We start from the raw sequence: 16,668 nt of genomic DNA on the forward strand, positions 1-16,668 counted from the left end.
GAATTGTGTAGCATTTCAGGTGTACAAGATTAATAGGTGGTCAGATTTAAAGAGCCAGTTTTATGGGATTGCTCACCAGGTCCCAAGGGTTAACACATCTACCATTTCAAGAAGAGCCCTGGGATCTGTAACGACCACAGTTGAGCTAGGACTTCTCATATGAAGGTGAGCTCTTTCTCCAAATCAGATCACTCATCACTGTGCTGGGACATTGAATTTCTATTTTGGTTCAGTGAGAAGGGCGTCCCCTAACAGATCAACAACACCTCTTCCAGCAGGAACGTAGTTCAAAGTGCAAACCAAGTTTAGCACTGCTTACCCTCAGCAGATTGAAATGAGAAGAGCACAGGGTGGTACGGCTCCTGGCATGCACAAGTAAGAAAGTTCAGATCCCAAAGCTTTCCTGAGGTGATTCATCTATGACAGCCCAGATTGTACAGTCGCTGCGCATTCGTTCCAGAACTGCGTTGCTCGGGCAACTTTGGCTCACTTTTGTCCGTGGGCAGGCCATGGTTGCTGAATGGATTTCTTCATTGAGTGGGACCACAAATCACGTAGTGCTCCTGACAGAAATCGAAGTTGGGCTAAAGTCACATGGGGACAGTGGGGAACACGGTGTGTTAGACAATGTCAGAATAGGACTTTATTTATGAGTTATGTATGGGCTTTTTGTTGTGGAAGGCCGCGGTCACTGAGGACGGCTTACCGTCAGCTTCGATTGACGCTAGCATGGGTAACGAGAGCTTTATGCCGCTCTAGATCAGTGGACTTTGTATGCTGGCTTTCATTCCAACCTTAATTGCAATTCCTGAAGTACTAAGATCTGTTAATTGTTTTTAATTAGATGCTTTTAGTTTCAAATGAGGGATGATTTACTGCCACTTTATGCCAGAAACAGATATTCACGTTGCATTCAATGTACATTTAAGGACTTTTAATGACCTGTTAAAAATGTAGATGACAGTGTAGTGGTTAGAGAACTGGGCTTGCAACTCTGAGGTTGTCAGTTCAATTCCCAGGGGTGACACTAATGTGAAAACTGTTGAGCAAGGTACTTAACCTCAATTGCTTCAGCGAAACTATTCGGCTGTGTAAATGGATTGAATGCAAGTTGTTCCCAATAAAAGCATCTGCTAAATGCCTAAAGTGAAAATATAAATGTAAATGTAATCAGTCAGATTGCAGTGTTTTGAGATAAATAGTGTGGACATATGGGCATTGGAACTAAAACATGAGCCAAAACCTGCCATTTGTTCAAATCTGTCTCAGCAAAAAGTTATGGAACTTAAACAGTTGTTTTCAACAACCTTAACTAATCAAGACTTTGGTTGGCGTACTGGCACTAAAAGCAGTACATATGGAGGTACTCCAGGACCAGGGTCGAGAACACCTGCAGAGGACTGCTACTGCTGTTTGAGAACAAATGTTGTGAAGAGCAAAAGTTAGAGGACTCTTCACAATGAAAAGAAACTTTAAAAGTGTTAAATTAACTCTGACAGAGTACATTTTACTCCATTGGAGCATGCTTGATATCTTTTTGACTCATCGATAGAGTAGAATGGTGGTGACTTATGCCTTCCAGCACTGATAAAGGTCTGATTGAGGGAAACATTTGTACTTGTTTTCCCAGTATGTGAGCTAAAAGAAACTGTTGTTGACTAAGTGAAGACTGACATTTTTGCAGTGTGTGGTTAGCTTTTCAAAAATAAATTTGTCCCCTAAATAAACAATGTATGTCTGTATAGCTCACTATGATGTCAATTTCCCGGTAGAAATACGGCCAGATAATAAAAGCACATTTTCTTTCATTTGCTGGGTGATAAAATTATATCTCCATGCTTGGTGGGCTGCATCAGAGTGCCGTAACAAAAAGAAAATGCGTTTGTAATTAGGGGGAGAAAAAATATATCCACCTTTGACAATAGCAGTTAAGGCAATAATCAGAAGCTGCTTTATAAAATGGGTGATGAACAATGGAATTATCGGATTCAATCATGTCCCTCTGATTACCTAGACAGGTTATTCACCTGCCAGTCCGTCTGCCTTACAGCAGATGCTCAAGTCCAAATATGTCCGTGGGAGTGTGCAACATCCTCTGTCTTCTTTGCTTCTGAACAGGACCACCTACTTTTCTTCCAGCTTGTGGAATGAAGCTACAGCTTGTGCACAAAATAATGAAAACGCCTGTGTGCTGCCGAGACCATATACAAGCTGTACCGGCCGCACGCGGTGGCTCAACACGGATGTTAAGCGACTTCCATTGTTTTGTGTCCATGCCCTGTGTATTCCTGCCAATCCATCCAGCGGCAGAATGAACTCCTCTCTGCATTCAGGGCAGCCGAGTCACTGCCTGTTTTCCCCCACAGACTGAAACCACATTTGTTTACTCTACATCTTGGCTCGGCTAACACTGAAGTATGAACATTTATTATAGTTTAATAGCTCTTCCAATGCTTCATCTAACACCGTGCCCTCAAATCCGTCTGCTAGAGCACTACATCTTACTTCTCCCACTATGGCAATTAACATTATGGTGTAGGTAATGTACTGATGACTGCGATCGGTTGTGACTCTGATGACTTGGCATTGTCACTGCTCACTGCATAAACCTCTACGTATGCACTTTTGTAAGTCCCCCTGGACAAGAGTGTCTGCTAAATGCCTAAATCCAAATGTAAATGTTGACATTTTAAATGTTGTTGTCAATTGTTGGCTTCACGCTGCCACAACCGCTACTCTATGAGGGGGGTGCATATTAAGAAATGTATGGGATGATTTCCTGAAATGCAGAAAAATAATGCATTTTACTAGTGAATTCAATATCCAGTTGTACTGTTTACCACCAGAAAGCCCATTTCCGCACAATCTGTATGTACGTATGTCCGACAGCGGGTGCAGACCTGAATATCCAGTCATATTGACTGATTTAACTTTTTCTTTGGTTAAAGAAAAAGGCACTTAAAAACCAGTACAAAATAAAGATCCGTGCTGGCTTGGGAAGAATTACTCCTGTGCAAATACAGCATCTGCTGCAGAGCCACTGTAATGCCAATTGCCAAGTGTCTGGAATGCAATGCACAAGGATATTTTAATTATTTTTAGCAAAGAGAATATGTTAGACAGAGTCAAAAGCAGTTAGCTAATCTCAGCAGCTAGCTAAGTTACTAAATTTCAATTTGGATTATGTTAAAATGTGCAATATTTGCATCTATAATAAATGCTTGTCTCCTGTGAAAATCTTGAGTCTAAATAACTGCAATGTCTACATCTCTTACTCATAAATTCAGACAGAAGCCTTGGAACTGTATTTATACAGTAAATTCTGGTGATTGACACATACTCATTGTATTTGTGGTTGAATATGCTTTGTTCTTTGCATGCGTGTGTGCATGCATGCATGCGTGTGTGCCTGTGTGTGCCTGCGCGTGTCCGTGTGCGTGTGTGTGTGGGTGGGTGAGCGGGTGAGTGTGTCTGTGCACGAAAGGTGAGTTTAAGTTAATAATTCTTCAAGCTGCAACGTTAGAGTGATTTAAATTGCTGCCTCAACAAACTCTGTGTTTCCAAGCTCACTGCAATAGAAAGTTAATGGCTTGGGTTGCAGGAAACCCTACCATCAAGTGACAGACATTCTTTACAGAAGCAAACCAAGAAATATTGTTTCTTAGAAACATTGTTTTTTTTCCCCTTTCATCTTTTGAATTCTTTAGTGTTTCGACTGTGAGAGAGCTAAGAACTTCTGAAGATAGGAGGGACAAAAAAAAGATGAAAAAAGATATTTGTTCTTTGTAAAGGAGAATGCATTATTGGATGAAAAACTGAATGATGGGAATGACCATTCAAATGTCAGCTACAGTCAGTGCCAAAGTTAACGTTTATTTTTGCGGGAATAAACATAAGAATCCTTTGTGGATTCAGAGGACTTGGAACCTTCAAACCAGCTGTCTACTTTCAGCAGAAGGCAAGAGGGGGAAATGCTAAATCAATATTTTCAACGTTTTGTTGGCAGAGCAATCACAATGCCTCCAAATACCATAAATGACCAGGAGAATATTAATCTAGCGGAGCCTCCTTCTATCGGATACCCCTCGCCTGACTTACACTCATGCATACACACATACATACATGTACACGCACGGGCTCGCTTCTACACTACTCCCTAAATCTAGCCAATCAATGCACAGAATTCCTCCATGCGTAAACTAGACAGTCATTTAGCTACTAGTGAATGCTTTTCATTCATTCCCGGTAAACGATCTGCTCGACAGTAAATAAATCATGTAAAACAAGCCTTGAGAAGGCCTGTAAGTAGCTTGTTTGAGAGGGGTAGACAGAGCAGCGTGGGGAGGGGTAGAGGGGCTGGAGCGCGTGAGCTTGGGATTGATGGGAATGAAAAAGCAATCAAACATGTCTTAATAACGTCGACTAAAATAAATTGAGCCATAAAATACAAGACTTACTATCTGAACTGAGTGAAACATGTTTCTTCATTGTCACTGCTAATATTTCCATTTCCCTTTCTCTCCCAGAATATTAAGCAGCTTCCTCCTTGATCCAAGAATGCATGTAGCAATGTGTGCAAGGACACAATCGTGCACTGTGTAGCTCTACCTGCAGGACACTAATGTATGAGGAAATATGGAGGGGGAGTAAACAGTCAAATACATAGAGTCAGGTCAGACACCTGCACTCGAGGATTAGCCCGTACTGATCTTTGTCTCTATCTCCCTATTTTTCACAATCTCTCCCTTTTTATCTCTTTATTTCTGCCATCCATCATTTTTCACTGCTCGTGAGCTTTTGTATATAAATTATGCATTTTGTGTTCTTTATCACTTTTCCTTCTAAAGTGATGCGCATGCAGGTTCTCTCTCACTTACCTGCATAGAAACACATACATAGATATAAGCACATGCTCTGCCTCTGTATGTGCGTTCCAGTCACTTATTTTGTACCTCCTAGCTTCCTTTCATTGCGTCCTTTCCTAGTATGGAAGACTAAACGGGTCAAGAATATGTGAAATTGATGACTGGGGCTCATAACAATCACTTATTTTATTTCTCCTTGGTCCTTGACTGACCTAGCAATTGATCAAAGTCTGCCATCTTTAAGGACATTCCAATGATCCTTCAAGGAGTCAGGAGATAGGAGGCTCCCAAAGGATTCTTGAAACATAAGTGCATCCTTTGTGGAAGTATTTTTTCAGAACGTGTGACGTATAAATTATCGGCCAGTGGATCCACCTCTGCCCACCTGCCATGTCTGTAATTGACATGGCTTGAAACTGACGCTTGAACGAGTAAGGATGCTCCATTTGCTTAATCCGTGCCCTCGATTCCTCCATCCCCACGTTCATTCCTTGCTTCCTACGATGGGTAGGGTTAGGAGCAAGGAAAGGACACGAGGAAAGGAAGCAAGAAGGTAAAAATATGCGATTGGAATGAGCATGATTGCAGATGTCAATTTCATGTATTTTTGACCCATTTGGCCTTCAATACTAGGAACAGAAGCAAGGAAAGGAAGCAAGGAGGTTAAAAACAAGCAAATGAGTCTGCACTTTGACCACGTGTGAATTCTTTGATTACAAACAGAGAAAATAAAATATTAAATCAGAAAAAAGCAGAAAAATGCAGGTGGTTTTAATGTTGTGGCTGATCGGTGTACATGTCCATCAGTCTAAGCTTAGACTGAGGCAAATGGGATAGCCTTTATTTCAGTGTATTTATTACATCATTTTATCGGTATAAACAAAGTTATGCAATTATTCTTAGATTGCTTGGATATTCTTAGATTGTTGAATCCCCCATTCAACCTGTAACACTTCTCACCTCCCTGTTTCCTCTCCTCTTTTCTTTTTATACTCTCATTTATGTTATCACTCTCTTGATTCTCATCCATCGCTCTCATTCTCTACCCCTCCTGGCATTGGTAGCCTCAACCTTTCAAACCTCATCTCCATCCGCTGCCTGACATTCACCAAATAACTGTCAGGTGGCACCCCTTTATTTCCCAAATTACCTCATTGTTCTGGACCTCCCCTTTGCTTTATTCACATCTCATACCATCCACTTTATGCTCTCTGTCTCACCATCTCTCCCTCTCTTCTCTCTCTCTCTCTCTGTTTTGGTTTCTTCGTTATTAATTTTTCTTTTTTTGTTTATCTTTTTTTGGTTTCTTTTTTTTTCTTTCAGTGAATGTTTTGTTTTTCTTGTTGGTGCCTGGGGTTTTGTGCAGGTCATGGTGTTGTGGTTCTTTGTCTTGAAAAAATGGCTTTTGAGGTCTTGTGAAGGTTGGTGGAATGGTGAATAAAGCAGACCTTAAAAAAGTCTCTCGCTCTCTCTCTCTCTCTCTCTCTCTCTCCTTTTTCAGATTTTATTGTTACTATGAGGCAGTGACAATTTCATGTCTCATAATTAGCATATGGAGTTTTTAGTAAGTGAAAAACAGTGAAAGCACATTTGTAATGCTGATAGTGGAAGTGCATTTTCCCTTCCCCTGAACCCTAAGTCCATCTCATTCTCTCTTTTCCTGCCACTCCCTGTCTCCCCCTCCCTGATCCACTGGTTTGTCACAAATGGACTGTGAAATGAATGGTATTAATAATGACTGTGTGTGTCCCTCTTGCTCGCTAAATATTGGTGTGTAGGTGCTTCTGTGTGTGTGTGTGTCTGTTGGCATGAGTGCTTCTGTGTGTGTGTGTGTGTGTGTGTGTGTGTGTGTGTGTGCATGCGTGCATTTGCCATAGAGTGCTTCTGTGTGTCTAAAGCTTTTATTAAAAGGTTTTTACTTCCTGTGAGTATGAATTTTGAATATGTGTAGAATTCAGCATTCATATAGTTTCCTTTGGTACTTCCCTTCATTAAATTCACGTTTTTGTTCAAGTTGTAATGAATAATCTGTTTTACATGACATTAATAAACCATGTATTACTGTAGTCTGAAGTTTTCAATGCAGGGCACCTGTGTGCTCTGTGCAAACTAAAGGCATTGATCCCGGCTCGATTGCATAATTGATATACAGTACTGTGCAAAAGTCTTAGGCACCTGTAAAAAAAAAAAAAAATTCTGTATAGCTAAGATGTTTTCAAAAATAATGAAATGAAAGGTTATAAATATCGAAAAAATAATATAAAGAGCAGTAAATAGTTAAAAACTAAATAAAATCAATGTTTGGTGTGACCACCCTTCGCCTTTAAAACTACATCAATTCCCATAAGTACACTGTCCTGCAATTTTGTAAGAAAATAGACTGGTAGGTTGTTCCAAGCATTTTGGAGAACTTGCCACAGTTCTTCTGCAGATTTTGGCTGTTTCGCTTGCTTCTGGCTCTCCAGGTAATCCCAGAGACCCTTGATCAAGTTTTTTATCTGAAAAGTAGTCTATTACTTAAAATATCACTTTATTTAACAAAATACAAAAATGTATCTGTAAAATTTCATTTTTTGGAAAATTCATGTTTGGAAATCTCAAATTTGCTCTTTTCTACTGACACACTCATGCAGAAAACAAAAAATAAACACCTAAGACCAAATATATACTATATATTATATTTAAAAATCTAGGGTGCCTGAGACTTTTGCACAGTACTGTGCATACTTTTTTTATCTTCAGTTAAAATTTGAAAACACAACCTGCAAATTTTCAAAAACCTATAATGACCAATTTTGTTTTGAATATCGGTGCAAATAGGAATTTTATTGGTGTCTCTAAGAAGTTTAAGCATTCCAAATAATTATGACCAGCTGTTCTCAGCACTCACATGTCTACGGCTAGATTTGATATGCTCTATATCACATGCTCTTACACTTAAGGCTAATTAATATTTTGCATCCATACAACTGCAGTTCTCTATTAAAGTACGCTATTTCGGCGCTGTGTTTCTGAGAGGAGTGAAACAGAGAGTACAGTGGCCTTGTTCCTGGTTGCCTGGTTATGGCTATGCTCCGGTTCCAAGGCCTTTCGGAGCTGAGAAAGAGAGACCAATTAATGCTAAAGGACAGTTTCTGTCAAAATGACGGAGACTCCCATTCTTAAATCCTCGCGCATGCCGAGTTCTCTGAATAATCTGATTACCTTTTATTCTTTTTGGAAATGACACACAGATACCGGCCTTTCTTTTTCACAGCTTAAAGTAGACTTCACATCCACAGGTTCAGTGGCAGCCGCTGGACACTGATAGCAGTTTTTCACCGCTTACTCATTGCATCTCAAAGCTGCTACACCCAGATTGTCAGACTGTCCTTTCTTAAGCGAGGCAGCATGAAATCTCCTCATGATGTCCGCTTTCCAGCAGGGACTGTGCTACTCATATGTTTGGGTACGAGACATGCTTAGAGCATTGTGCTTAGAACAACGCAAAGGAAAAGCGAGTCCATCTTAAAGATTCAATACATTTCAACGTCAACTGATTTTTAAATGGTTTCTTTTTAAAAAGAAAATTATACACAATGTTACTTGTCAACATTCATTAACAATGTTTTTCATGAATTAGGCCCAAGTTAGTCTCTCATGGGTTTGGGTACTCATTGGGGCCCCCATGGCTGCTCATATGGGTGCACCACACCCACTGAACCCCCCCCCCTCCAATTCCCCTTTTACTTTCCACTCATCTTTATTGGCCTCCTGCACTGTTTTTTTATGCTTTAAAATTCACAGGGGAAGCCTGCAATAAATGTGACATTCTGCAGTGTAATGTTTCTACATCTTAATCTGTCTGATATGAACAAGGGGAGACAAGTGCCATTTAAAATTCATCCAGCCAAAGCACAGAGAAATGGCAGCATAGGATGACCAGATGTCCTATTTTTGCCTGTGACATCCTCATATTTCTTCCCATTTTCACGTGTCCTGACTTATTTTGAGAACATCTTGATATGTCCCTTATTTCTGCCATTTTATATTTCAGTGGATTTTCTGACGGTAATTACCATTATTGTAGGTTCTCATTGCATTATGCACACAATTCACCAGAGAACCTGGTCACCCTATACAGAAGCATGCTAACGTGTCATTAAGAGAAAAAAACGCATTCATTTTGTTAACTGCAGCCAATCAATTGCATTTTGTTAATTGGGCGCTTTTTGACCCTTTCAAGTCACCGAAGTCGATATCTGGCAGCGTGGTTTCTTCTTGTCAGCTAAGCCGGCGTAAGATACAGGGACCAGCTTGCCGTAATAAGAGCGAATAACCGGGCAGATGGGGAAAGGGCCACTAAAGTTTAACACATCTGGGGCGTTGTCATCTGGCACATCTGTCACAACACTGTCTAGGGAATTTTCTGCATCGGTTTGCATCGTGGAGGAGGAGCGCAACATTTTCTCCTGAATATTTCTCCCGGCGAAAATAAGGTAGTGCACGTTTGCCTGTACCAGCAACTGGACCGTGTCTAAAAGGTTATCGCTAAAAGGAGAAGTAGCACACCTACATCCATTACACGGGTTCACGGCCTCGGAAGAAGGCCAACAAGCAAAGCGAGACACGAGGAGTTATCTCTCAGAATGCTTTAAGTTGTGAATTTTTTTACCGCCTAATACGTAATCTCTGAAATTCTTCATTTATTTTTTAATAGGGAAGATGCGATTGGTAGTGAAATGTGAAGTGTGCTTCAAATAGGCCTTCTTTCACGCAGGTGAATTAACTCCAGAGAAACACTGTTTTCACCCTCTCAACGGATTTGAATTATTTATGGCAAATTTCCCCTGAATTCTAAACATGTTCACTGTTTTTGTTCAATTGGTGCTGTTTTCTGAAAATAACATGCCGTTAACAAGCATTACTATACAATAAAACTTTATTCATTCCCCCAAAGGAGAATTTCATTTTGTGCCTGGGAGAGGGAGAGAGAATGCAAATAGATCTTTATTCTTTCTGAGTTCTCACCATTGGTATACAGCCAGACATATTGGCCATATAACATGTACAGACATATCACAGACATAAAGAAAGCAAAAGTTGAAGACGAATAAATGAACTATAATACAGCACAACAGTCACATATCAGGGCATGTAATGCAGAGATTTGTGCCTTCTTGTAATTGTACCTTCTTGTTACAATCAAAATGGCTGTTTGTTAAGTTAATGCTGTATACCACTTAGTGATTATAAATGGACCTCTATAAATGGTCCCTTCTTGGTGATAACACTGATGTTCTCCACTACTGTTTCTTGCTCTGGATAAGAGCATTTGCCAAATACTTGTAATGTAATGTAAAGGTTGTGGGGTCGATTAACAGGTGTGGTACTGCTGTTAAACCTTTGAGCAAGGTACTAAACCTGAATTGCTTCAATAAAGTATGCAGCTATATACATGGATTGCATGTTAAAAAAAGGTAAGCAATGTAATTCGCCCCAGATTAGCAAGTCAGCTAAATGCCCAAATTTAATTGTGAAACTTGTTAAGGAGTATCCTGTAGTTAGAGCTGATGTGTTTTCCCTTCCCAAATGCAAACAGCCCAAGCTACAGTACAAGAGTGTCATAATGTTTCATGCAAAGCTCCAGGTACAAATGAGCTGCCGAAAGTCATTATGTAAAATGCTGATAGACTTATCACAGTGTGCTAGTGCAGTGAGCATTTTTTTTAAAGCATAAATGCAAACTGCTACAAATGACATTTTACCTGAGTGCATATTATTTACTCAGCACTTATTATTGAACTAATTATTAAATAACCATTCATTCTTGACTACTCTATAGATTAAATCATCCATCCATCCATGCATCATCGAACCCACTTATCCTGCTTCAGGGTCATGGGGGGTGCTGAAGCCTATCCCAGCATGCACTGGGCAAGAGGCAGGAACACACCCTGGACAGGTTTCCAGTCCACCACAGGGCACACACACACACCATTCAGCCATGCACTCATACTTAAGGGCAATTTAGACTCTCCAATTACCCTAACCTGCATGTCGTGCGAGCGGAAACCGGAGTGCCTGGAGGAAACCCACATGGACACAGGGAGAATTGAGAACTTTTTATTTATTAGTAATATAATTGTGATTACACTTAATAATATTGATTTAGAATAAATAACAGGACTGTATTGCTTTGCCTTCTCTTGAAATGCATTGCATGCGAAGAGATGAAACACATTCTGTTAAACTCATTCCTTTAAAAAACTGGAACTTTAAACTATTTCAAACAAATCATTTATTCTATATTTCATTTTATTTTTTAATTTAAGCATCCTCCATTACTCCATTACTGTTGGTATTGCCTAAAAATTCTAATAACAATGTGAACAATTTGTCTAATATCTATGATCAAAAAAAATTCAGTGCTTGACAGTGCTGATTTAAATATTAATCAAACATGCACTAGTTTTATTAATATTTATACTAGTTCACGAGGGAGCTAGTTCATGCACCCATCAGTGACTTGACATTCTTCAAATGGAATAAAGTACGAACATTATCCCATTGTCTGAAACTCAGTTTAAGTCTTTTAGCCATTGTATGTGTTTTCACATTTAATCAGATTGATTGTAGCTTAAACAGTATTCAAAAAATATTTATACTTACAAAAAACGTCTCTGCCTTCCCTGGTGATAGAGAGAGGGTGGGATAAGAGGCATAATTACGGAACGGCCTATGACTCACTCTATGCTGCTCCAGCTTTGATTGGTTTATTGCTACCTTACTCTGCCTATTTGATAAAGGAGTGTGACTCACCACATGTTACTGTAGCTGTGATTATTCTATTGTTTCTGAGCTGTAAGGGGAATTTGACTGTGAGAGAGGTCTTACTTAGTCAGAAATTTCTTACTTATGTATCAGTCCCTGTGACGGCCCCAGAAACCACTGGCTCGACCATGAGGCAGAAACATATTAATAGGATGCCACACCGAGTTAGAATAAACAAGAAAATGCATTTATTTAACAAAACATGAAAATACTCACGAATAATGAAGCAATAAGAGCAGGGTGGTCTGGCCAAAAAGAACAAGGAGAAGGAAGGAGAAGCCTGGGCCAGGACTTCACCCTAAACTAACAAAGCAGAGAAAAAACGAAACTACTACAATAAAGCCACGATAACTAGACTACCAGACCTCCCTCCCCAAAAGAAAAAGGAAAAATAGGAAACTTAGACAAAAAAACTAAAGGGGAAGAGGGACCAAACAAAATGGAATGCTGCCAGCCAGGAGTCTGACTCTCCACTCTCCACTGAGCCCTTTTGAAGGGGGAGGGGCACTACAGGTGCAATCGGCCCCTAATCATAGGCACCTGAGAAATGAGAGCGGGAGAGACAGACAAAGGGGAATAAGAGCGTAACAGTCCGTCAAATTTTAAGGTTGTTCAATTCAAGCATCCTAACAGAATATTAAGAATTGAACACTGAACTAATCAAATGAAAACAAGATCATTCTACACAGCTACATAAACAGCATTTTAACTCAATTTTACATGATCATTTTACATGATCTTACTAATTACAGTAAGAGCTGGTTTTCTTTCCTAACCCTGTCCAACTGAGAGTATTTTCTATGCACATCAGAAAAATCAGAATATAATTTCATTATATTATATTATATTATATGATCCATCCATCCATTATCTATACTCACTTATTCTGGGCAGGATCACAAGGGGTGCTGGGGCCTATCCCAGAGTGCATTGAGCGAGAGGCAGGAATACACACTGGACAGGCCACCAATCTATCACAGGGCACACGCCATTCATTCACACCTCTCCAGTTAGCCTACCTGTGGGAGGAAACCGAAGGAGACCTAGGCCAGATTCAAACTTGCTGTGAGGCGACAGTGCTACCCACTGCACCACCTCTTTATATCAGGGCTGGCCCATCCTGTTCCTGGACATGTATCATCCTGTACGTTGTCACTCCAACCCTAGCAAAGCACACCTCATTCAACAGCTGGAGATCTCATTGAGCTGCTAATTAGTCGAATCAGGTGTATGAAATTAGGTTTGAGATGAAAGCCTACAGGATGGTTGATCACCAGAAACAGGATTGGGCAACCCTGCTTTACATAGATAATCTTGTCTGCAAGATAATGAAACCATATTTGCTTGCACACTATTAGGAAATATATTGTAGTATTACCCTTAAAATGATATGTAATGATATGAGAGAGGCTAGGGCTCAGCTGGAAAGCTTGAAAATAACCCAGGAAAGGCAGAGATTGAAAGACTTTATAGAGGCCTTTTATGCCACTTAGCATCATGAGGCCTGAAAGTAAGTAAGTGATAAGTGATGATGTGTAATTGCAATTAAATTACTGAAATTTTGGTCCCTAAGTCGAGTATTTAAAACCAATAAATCCGTTTTTTCTAAAATATTTTTTTTTTGTTTTTAAATCATTGCAGTAAAGCATCCTATGAAGCAAGTAATAGGACACAACATGGAATCATTGTTTTTTGAACACCCTGCAGGCATGTAAAATATATGAAACAAATAAAAAACAAAGTTTTTTCAGTGATAATACCTTTAATAAATTTGAATACAAAATATGAAAGCTTATGAATATTTAACACTTTAGTATCTTTGAGACAAGAAAGCTGGAAATCAGAGTTCTTCTGACCACCTTACCATGATGTCTTGGAGATTTCATGAAATGTGCTTTCATTGAAATAATCCGCCCAGCATTAGCTAAAGTTTCAGCCCAGTAGTGTCCTTCAATGCTACTAATGTCAAATGACTTCTTAAAACAGGAAGTGCTGTTGAAAATGATGATGCCACATCATTGGACTGGAAAGGGCGAAGGAAACGTATAAATAAGGAAGCAAATAAAACAAAGGAGTGTGTTTACTGTGACTGAAACAGTGACAGTTTGGAAAGGGCTTGGCACAGGGATGTGCTGAATGTTTCTGGGTGCTTGACAGCTACATTTGAGATGTTTTAAATGAAATAATGGCTGTAATCATTGTTGGAAATATTTAATCATAGCTCTTTTTAAAGTGAAAACCTCTTGTAAATTAATTGTTCTACAACGTTGGCTGCCAGCATCATGTTGACCATCAGTAAGAGTGAATATTATTGATGGATTGGGGGGGGGGATTTTCTCATGTGGGTAGTATTTGTCTACCCAGTTTCTTTTGTACTGTATATAACACAATGGCTGTGTTATGTTTCAGTCACCATACATGGCATGCGATCTTAAATAATGCTTTGTTACATTTTGCCAACTGAAAAAAAATGGAGAGAAGAACATCCAGATTTCCTAAGATTAGTCACCCCTGCATAAGTAATGTGGAAAATTAAAAATAATGATCTTGGCTGGAGTGGGTTATTAAAACCTTTTACATATATTTTAACCTCTCACACATACCTTAAGGGCTCTGTAGCTGCAACTCTGTCATACATGGTGGGTGAGTGTGTGCGTGTGTGTGTGTGTGTGTGTATAAAGTGTTCATTTTACAGAGTGTGAGGGTCTGCAGGGGCAGGATGAGTTGGGAGTGTGAACAGTTCAACCGCCTGCTTGCCTCCAGAAGAAAACATTGCAAATTATTCATCCACCTCCAAAAAAACACACCATCTCTTTTTTCTCTTTAATCGCTGGCACTTGTTCATCCTTTTTTGTTTGTTTGTTTGTTTGTTTGTTTGAAAAATAGGTGTGAAACCGCTGGGAAAGAGGTTGGCCCTTGCCTTGGTTTCTGTTTATATATTATTTTTCCTCCTTCTCCTTTCCCGTCTATCAACATCTTGCCTTTCTTTGAGTTCTTCCCTTATCTCTTATCTTTCCTGTTGTTTTTCTCTAGCCTAGACTTCATGTTTCCTCCTGCTCTGTTTGGGCTGTTGCTGTGGATGTCTCACTGTCATCACAGATCTTCTGGGAGAGATGCTGAGGCTGGATTCAGGCCTGGAATGTCCCGTCAGCCATCTTGTCAGCAACATTCACCTTTCCGGTCTCCTTCCTTTGTTCTCTTCATGTTTACTTTATGTCGCCTCTCTGCACCCCTCAATCGCCATTCTATCTCTCATTCACTCATTCACCATGCATCACTCATTCATGGCCCTGCACTGTGAGGGCTACACTATGATGGCTGTAGAGCACTCCGTTGAATTGCGTGAAATGGTTAGAATTGAAAAAGCGCAGTGTAAGAGGTAAAGCTCTCATTTTTCTGTGATTGTGGTCCTCAGATTCACTCACTTTGAAATGTTAATGGCATAATTAGATACAATCTCATTCTAATTAATGGAGTTAATGGGGAGGCACACCAGGAAGCCAGGCGAAAGAACAGTGACACAATCAGAATATAATACCAAGTGAACCGGGATTAGGGGTAGACTTTGATCAACTTTTAAACGCTGGCACTTTCTTCTGGCTCAATCAAGCAGTGGCAATAAATTGAAGTGATGTAATTTGATGATAATTTTATCCCAAAATTCAATTAATATAATGACTGAACTTTAGATCTTTGTGATATTCAGACAAAGGTCCTTAGTTACGCACTGTACATCTGTGGTTAATTCATATGAACTGTGCAAACACACATGTCCACAACTATATAACTGCTTACTATATATATTTGAGTTGGCAAACTTATATACATACCCATTGTTCCATGTATGCAGAAACTCTACTGCTGGATTAATTTTAATGAAATGCAGTTCACCTGACAAGGCTCCAGAGTCGCACATGCGACCAAAAATCTGTCAAGTGCGACTAAACATTTTCATTGGTCGCACCGGTGCGCCTGACATTTAGCAGGTCTGTCTCTCTGTGTTACGACGGAGTATTATGGCCGCAGAGGAAAATTCTGAGATTTCGAGAATAAGGTCGTAATATTACGGGAATAAAGTCGTAATTTTACGGGAAAAAGTCATAATATTACGAGAATAAAGTTTTAGAGGGGAAATACCAGAAGAGCAGCCTGCCACCTGCGTTAAAATGAGGAAGGTGGAGCATCTTGTGAAGTTATACTTGTGTAGTGTAGTTTTATTCCGAAGTGTCTATTCCGAAGAAAGAACCATGCGGACTTGGAGGAAATTGCAAGCTCAGGCTGCCATTAGACTGTCCTCTCGCCCGTTTTGTTGGTTGCTGGTAATATATTTTCCTAAAAATTGTTTTTTTCTCGTAAAATTACGATTTTATTCTTGTAATATTACGACTTTTTTCTTGAAATATTATGACTTTATTCTCAATAAATTGCGACTTTATTCTGGTAATATTATGAATTTTTTTCTCAATTACGACTTTATTCTCGTAATATTACGACCTTATTTTCGAAATCTCTAATACTCCGTCGTACAGTGTGTGTATTTGTGTAGTGTTTGTTTTTTTTTTCCCACCCGCATTCTGCAAAGACCCGCCCCTACTCTGCCTCTGATTGGCTCTGACCCTGATATTCTTATTCGCTGAATGCAGGTGGGGAAAAAAAATAATGCATGTATGTGTGAAACCGTGCCCTGTACTCCTCCTGGAGCAGCGCACACTTTTGTTTGATTTATTTATTTGAGTTTGTCAAGCACTTTAAATATCAGTACTTTTTAAGTTTATTTTTTAAACAATTGAGGTTATTGCGATTTCTTGTTTGTGTTGTGATTTAAATAAAGAAAAAACATTTATCTGCAACTTTATTCCTGTTTACTATGATTTACATAATGTGTTAAGAAATTACCAATGTGTATTGGAACTGACAAAAAAGGTAACGCTTAAAATGTATTATTGCGGCACCAAAAGGCACAGTGAAAACTTTTGGGTGCACCTAAATT

At 39.5% G+C, this 16,668-nt stretch overlaps 1 long non-coding RNA gene across 1 annotated transcript in view; it reads left to right on the forward strand.

Moving 5' to 3' along the window:
- The window catches only part of LOC118235888, a 102,843-nt gene extending 87,770 nt beyond the window's left edge, over positions 1 to 15,073 (forward strand). The window contains exon 4 of the long non-coding RNA XR_004766934.1: positions 14,712 to 15,073. This is a non-coding gene — a long non-coding RNA (uncharacterized LOC118235888). The remainder of the gene's footprint in view (positions 1 to 14,711) is intronic.
- Positions 15,074 to 16,668: the final 1,595 nt, after the last annotated feature.

Source organism: Anguilla anguilla, chromosome 9 (assembly GCF_013347855.1).
Source record: "Anguilla anguilla isolate fAngAng1 chromosome 9, fAngAng1.pri, whole genome shotgun sequence".
Classification (NCBI taxonomy): domain Eukaryota; kingdom Metazoa; phylum Chordata; class Actinopteri; order Anguilliformes; family Anguillidae; genus Anguilla; species Anguilla anguilla.